At 38.0% G+C, this 7,166-nt stretch overlaps 1 pseudogene; it reads right to left on the minus strand.

Annotated features, from left to right (window-relative positions):
* Positions 1-1,232: 1,232 nt before the first annotated feature.
* LOC109493578 lies at positions 1,233-3,029 on the minus strand (annotated as a pseudogene).
* Between the last annotated feature and the right edge of the window lie 4,137 nt (positions 3,030-7,166).

Genomic DNA, 7,166 nt, shown 5'->3' on the forward strand with positions numbered 1-7,166 from the left:
TTTTCCTTTTCATACCTGATCTATGGCACAAAGGTTTATATCAAAATGTTGGGTTTGAGTTTCTGTACTGAAACAGAAAGAGGGTACCCAAGACATTGCCTAGGTCACAATCAAGTGACTCAGTATATTCAATACAATTTACTAAACATATTTGACTTCATTATGAAAGTTGTTCCATTTTTTAACTATGAGATGCAATAAAGCTTCACTTTTTGCCAAATTGTAAGAGAGTGTTTCACTTATATTGTTCTTAAGAAATATAAATACTGACGTTTAGTGATACTGTAAGAAAAATCAATTCCTGTTAGAATATATTCTATAATAGAAGCATGAACCAGCGAACAATGCCTTTCATCTGATTGTTACATAGATTGTTTTAAATTTGTATTGTAGGCTTTAGTGCTAGATAATAAATAAAGAAATCAAACTATATTTTTGATATAAAGCTAGGGCTGTGAAACCATTTCAAAACTTTTATTTATACTTAGGAAAACATGGTATTAATGCCTGTGGTATAAAACTGTATCATTTTCCTTGATGAACATATAAAACACATCTATTACCTTTTATATACATATGTATAGTTTCATAGTGTTGTGTCAGCCATTCATTAACTACAACCCCCAAACAAAACAAACTCTGTTCCTTCTAGGACACATATAATTAAGAAGTAGGAAACTGGGCATGTCTGTCCTTCAAAAGCACCTGGTAAAGCTTCCAGGCTCCAATATGGGTCATCTGTGCCCACAGTCACACACAACCCTTTTAAATTTCTTAAAATGACAAAAATGACCGTCCAAACTAGTGATGCAAAGGTATCTGTAACTCCTGTATAATCAGTAGCTAATGGCAAAACTTTGATGTATAAAAATATGAGACAAAGATGTTTGATGTACACATAAGGGTTGACTTTACAGGAGGGAGGTTGACAAGATAGGCAAGGTTCCCTGGTATTATTGTGAATAGCACCCCCTGGAGGTGCAGAAGGCTGTGCTTAGGAACACGTTCAATTTTTTTTTTTTTTTTTAATGTTTATTTATTCTTAAGACAGAGATAGAACGTGAACAGGGGAGGGGCAGAGAGAGAGGGAGACACAGAATCTGAAACAGGCTCCAGGCTCTGAGCTGTCAGCACAGAGCCCGACGCGGGGCTCAAACTCATGTACGGTGAGATCATGACCTGAGCCGAAGTCGGACGCTCAATCAACTGAGCCACCCAGGTGCCCCATGAGCACGTTCAATTCTTAAACCAAGGGAAGAGCATCCACTGGCTTTGGTAAATACAACTTAACGGAGAGAAAAGGCTGAAAAATAAAGATACGTATCCACGTAAAGATACGTAGCCACATCAGTTTGAGAGTCCTCTAAATTAGACACATTTCCCAGGAATGGACTTCGTTAACTGGGAAAGCAATCAGAAACTGCATAAGTCAAGAAAGCCATTAGCAGAGCTGAACAGTCATTTGAAGCTTACATTTGGTGACCCTAATGCCCTCATGAAGGTGAAACTCCTAACAGGTCATGTGGGATCCCTGCAAATCAAAACAGCAATTAATTCAGGACACAAATGGTTTCACCTTAAACAAAGCTATGTATCAAAAACAACACTAGTAACGTCATTTTAGGAGTTCAAAGCTCTTTAGGTTATGCATCAGCACCGGTATGAGATGCAACTATTTATCAAGAAGCCCAAATTTAAAACGACAAAGTGGAAGGACTTCTGCCAAGGCAATTAGGTATTGCACAGTCACAGAAGAACATGTTCCAAAAGCCAGTTTGTTCGGGCTTGATAATTTCAGAACTATTCTGGATTTTTTAATAGCCTCTCAGTTAGGAATGAACGAGTAGCTGGCGTGTAGATATCAATCAACAACTTCAAAACCCTTTGGGAGTTATTGCACCTAACTCCAAAGGGAACTCCCCAGGAGAAGCCTGAATAGGAGGCAAACATATTGCAAACAAAAGTTCACATACACAGCTTGCACTCATTCATACATCTTCCCCCGAGAACTAAAACGTCCTGGTTCCAAGTACTCTTGCTTGGGAAAAGAGAACTCAGATGGACTTGTATGTCAGTAAGTGAACACATTCACTTGGGTAGAGACAGAACTAATTCACTGCATCAAAACAAGAGCAAAAACTAATGTGGCTTATTTTAAAAGATGGTTTCTAGACTCAGTGAAAAATAGAAGGTGTCTGGGAGCCTGCCAGGAACACTGAGCAGAGAGGCTGAGCTGCAAGGACATCTCTGGTCTGCTTGCCAGTTTGGCGGTGGCGATTAGCCCAGCGGCCAGGTGCGTGATGCAGATAGAAGCCACTCCAGTTCTCATCCTCTTCCAGATGGCAGAGCCGCTGGCTGCCCTGCCTGTGGCTTCCACGAGTGCGTAATTACATTCCTGGCCCTCCTAGAGTTCATTCAGCAAAATATTCAGCTTCTCTTCATAAATTCGGGCTTCAGGGAATTCTACCTTGGTCTGTTTCTTCACAGTGATGTCGATAATGGAGTTATAACAAAATCAGCCATCTTTAAGCTCTCGTCCTAAAAGGATCAAGAGCACAATTTGTCCCCGATACCATCCTTTTATGAATAGGATCCTTCCATTAAAGCTCAGGGACAGCTCGCCATGCAGTTAAGTTGTCCAACAAATTGTTGTCAGATATCTGAGTATATGAATATCTGTTTCTTCTGTTATTCAGAAACAGCACGGCTGGCTTACTTGAAGTTGCCATAAGTTTTTGTTCTTCCTTGGAAGAGATGGTAGCAGGATATTTGCAGCAGGACTCTTAAGTGCCTTTGTTTTGTAGGTCTGCCTGGCACTCATCCAAGAGCCCCTTAACCTTGGCCTCTGCCAAGAGCTCCACCGTCTTCTCCTGGCTCTGGGGCAATGAGACCGCTCCATCATGAATGCAGGTGAGTATTTCACCTAAGTGACTCCTGAATTGTTTATTTATATCATAGAACACATTGCTTACGGTGTCTAAGTAGAATCTACATCGAAGACTGAACAGAATTACTGCAAATTGCACAAAAACATACCATCAATGAATTCAATAGTATCGCATAATTAGGCTACTGGTGTTTTAAATGCTTTGTATTATGTAAAAATCTTCCATCACCTGTTTGAAAATGTTTTAATCAAATCATAAAAAAAATGGTGTTTTTGTAGGAATGGAAAACAAGTTTTTGTTATTTCATATTTTAAATAATGAAATATACAATGTGTTTTCAGAAGTAAATGAGATGTGGGTAATGAAGGAAAACTTCTTGTTTAAGCCATTTTCTCTTCTGTAAAGAACTTTAGTAATCTTTTCCCTTTTTATCTGACAGGACACAATTAGATAGCTTTGTCTATTGTTTATTTTATGATTAGTCCCAAATGCATTTGCTTTAATTATAAATGGCATACTTAACTGGACCATTAAAACAAGACTAAGTGATTTACATATAAGGATAATTTCAGCAATTTGACATGGGATTAGCTCTGAATTTCCTGGTAGCCAAGGTAACAAGGGAAAATTGTATGTGATAGATAAATTTTATGGTCTGGTGAATTGAAGCAGTATTGGGCTGGAGCAAATTTATTTCCTGACAGAGTGTATTATACACATGTATAATAAATTAATTTAGTACAACATGTTTGGAAATGCAAAGTGTTTACAACTAGTAAGTATATTAGATTCTATTATAAAGAGCTACCTTGAATTGCACTATACCATTGCTCTTTTAAGAAAAAGATCATTCAATGAGAAGAATGACATTGTTGTTTAGTTTTCCAAGAAAACTTTATGGGATGCAGAATCAGTGTATAGTTAAAAGGTGATTAATTTCAGCAAAGCAGATTTCTTCAAAACAAGTAATAGAAATAATGGCTTACGGGGCTTTTTCTCTGTTTGCTTGTGTTTTTCCCAGTAATGAGGACAGAGTCAGCAAGGCATGAGGTTATTTTTGATTTCACCATTTTGATATGGCAATATTGCAATCAGAACAAGTTATCATTTACATCGTTTCATTGTTACATGTTTGTATCAATAAGCCTACAACATTTAGTCAAGATGCAGTACTGTTTTCCTCTGAAACTAAACAAAGCAATGTATTTATGATTTTAAAAGTGTCATAAGCACTATTATAATGAGCACCCTCTCTTCAGTCACGTGGATGTCATGAAGCACAATAAAAACCTTGTAGGGGAAGGCCAGTCTGAATTACTAAACAGTCAGGCAAATAATGTTTCTTGAGAAACAAAATCTGACTCCATTTAACAGTATACAGTAGGTCAAAGGGGGCTACAGAACAAAAGCTGTCTAGTGGGGTTGTCTAGCATTCTCTAGTGGACTTAATGACCTAAATAATAACAAGTGGCAATTAGCACACTAGCTATTTGTGGATAAATACATGCTTTTGAACTGCTTAAGGGCACTAGAGCTGCCCGTTCACTTAACTAGATTCCTTCCCAAAGTCTTGTTCATACTACAAATTTACACTCTGTATGTAAAAAGGAAGACTTTTATGTATAAAGATAAGGATCTTTGGCCACATATTTCCCATGGTGGATCCTAAATCCATGGATTACTATAATGGAAATAGCAAGACAATTTAAAAGAACAAAAAATAAAGATGGATAATTTTGGCTCCAAAGTAGATGTTTGTTCTCTGCAAACACATGCCTTGGACCCTTTTGAGCTTTGTGGAAAAGGAAATTACATACAGCATTGTCCACGACGCAGCCAGCAGGGCAGTTCTGAACTCATTTTATTTACATGGGCATGCAAGCACCTGGGGCAGGGCATACATTTTCATATTTTCTCCGACCGCACCGAACTACGTGCATGTTTTATAGCAGACCCGAGAAAGCTGGCAGAGGAGAGAGCCAAGGTGTGTCATAGAATCATGTTTTATGACAACAATGCAATGTGAAAATATGTCCCAAGAGATATTGCCAAGTGTGCCCTGCGTGATCAAACTCTTCACACTTAAGCTCTGTCCCAGAAGAGAGAAACGTCTCAACCCAGTAAGTAGCCAGGTGCTCACAAATCTGAGATCCTAGACATTCTGGCCAAGTTGATTGACTTCTGTGGTCTCTTGTTGAAAAATGTGTTCATTCACGTTAATGGCTTGATGACGGGCCTGGAGGAGGGGAGAGTGTCAGGGTGAATAGGGCTTGATGTGTTTGCTCTCTGATCAGTGTCACTCAATCAGAATGTATAGCACAATTAGCATCTGATTATGGTGTTCGCTCGCTTCTCTTTTTGTACTGCATAATTTGGTGCTTTATTATACCATCTCATGTTCTGTAGCTGCTTCATGTAGCATGCATTTATTTGGAAGTCACTTCTCAGAAAAACTCTGAGAGAGAAAACTAGCAGAGAAAGAAGTATTTATGGAAGACCCAAGTCCTCACTCATAGCTACACATTCGAACTTTACACAAAAATCTATCAAGACTGCTTTGTCTACCACAGGTCAGAAGCAGAAAAATGTTAGAACCTAGAATGTTTTATATAAAGCTAGTGGAAAAAAGCATATTGAGAGTAGCAAAGAATAAGGGGGTTCCTGATTGGCTCAGACAGTACATACAGCACAGGATTCTTGGTCTTGGGGCTGTGAGTTCAAGTCCCACATTGGGTGTAGAGATTACTTAAAAAAAAGATAAATAAATAAAATGAGAGTAGCAAAGAATAACAGCTGGCAGTGTAGGAGGAGACAAATAAGGTATAAAACTCGGGTAGAAGGACTTTGAAGGCAAAACATTTTCTCAGTTCATATTCTCCAGAAACCGATTCTAAAGTAAGGATTCAAGTGCAAGGAACTTATTAAGGAAGTTCTTTTGGAGGAAGGGAATGAGCAAGGCAGTGAGAAAGCAAAACAAAATGTGTAGGAAACCAAACAAAAGGTGCGATTTCAGGTAAAATGCCAGCCTCAATCTTACCCTGCACAAAGCTACGTACAATATATTGCATCTTACAGTGTGTCCTATCTCAAGTTCAGGAACCTTTGCTCTTGTGCTCCTTTGTTGGTTACATATTGGTGTAGGGTCAAAGGGGATGAGTGGTGGAAGGAGGAAGTATCCTGTGTTCCAAGAGTCCAGGGCAAAAAATCAAATTATGCAAGCTCTTCAGCCCATAGCACAGGGCACACAGAAGTGGGGGGATGGGATCACAGTGACAATAAAAGGGATCTAAGAGTCTCTGGTTAGGCCACCAATGACATCAATCTCTGCACGCCTGAGACATTTATTGTCCCTACCAATCTTAGAGCTCAAGAAGTTATCAGTTATCACACAGAGGTCTAGGTACAATAAAATCATTGAGGTTCATAACTGAGGAGCCTGAGTAAATTTAAATGCTTATGCCCACTTTGAGAGTTCAAACAACAAAATGGGTATAGTCAAAACACCACAGGATTTAGGAATTCTAGGTTCTAGTTCTGTCTCAGCTGCCATGGGATATCTACATTATCTGGTGTATGTCCTCAGTTTGCTTTGTTGATATAAATGGCTTCTTTAGACCCCGATTCAATCGGCTCCCTTCATCTCCTCCAAAACCCCTCAGTGGAGTATCAAAAATAGCATAGTATCTAAAAGACCCAGAGTCTGGAAAATGAGAAATACTAAATAAATGCTAGCTAAAAACTAAAACCTAAATGGATGTAACCAACATCACATTTGGCTGTTAATGACAAAGACCCTGAAGGGGTAAAGAGTTACTTACCAAGAGCCTAATATATTTTCAGGCAGAATGTAGTATGTTTTCATTAAATTTCTGAGATTATCCATAAGTATATCAAGTTGTAAGCTTATAATGTAGTAATTTTTTTCTAATAGTTATAGCTATGTATACATTAAAGTGAGTGATTATTCTTTCAATTGCCTGTATATTTAAAATGTGTCAGTACTTAGAGGTTATAATTTTCTAGAGAAGAGTAAATAAATCCAGTAGAAGAATACTTATAAAAATTTTAGTTTTTGATTATTTATTTAATTTTGGGATCCTAGCAAGTTGTTATAAAAAAAAAAAACCTTCCTTTTCTAATGTATTTGTCTATATTTTCAGAAGGATCCATATTTAGATTTTTGAAGGCAATCCTGTATCTGCATACAGACAGCTGAAATGACAATTTTAAAACAACAATCCCTAATCCCTACTGACTGTACATCTGTGTCACAAAACA

Source organism: Felis catus, chromosome D4 (assembly GCF_018350175.1).
Source record: "Felis catus isolate Fca126 chromosome D4, F.catus_Fca126_mat1.0, whole genome shotgun sequence".
NCBI classification, from domain to species: domain Eukaryota; kingdom Metazoa; phylum Chordata; class Mammalia; order Carnivora; family Felidae; genus Felis; species Felis catus.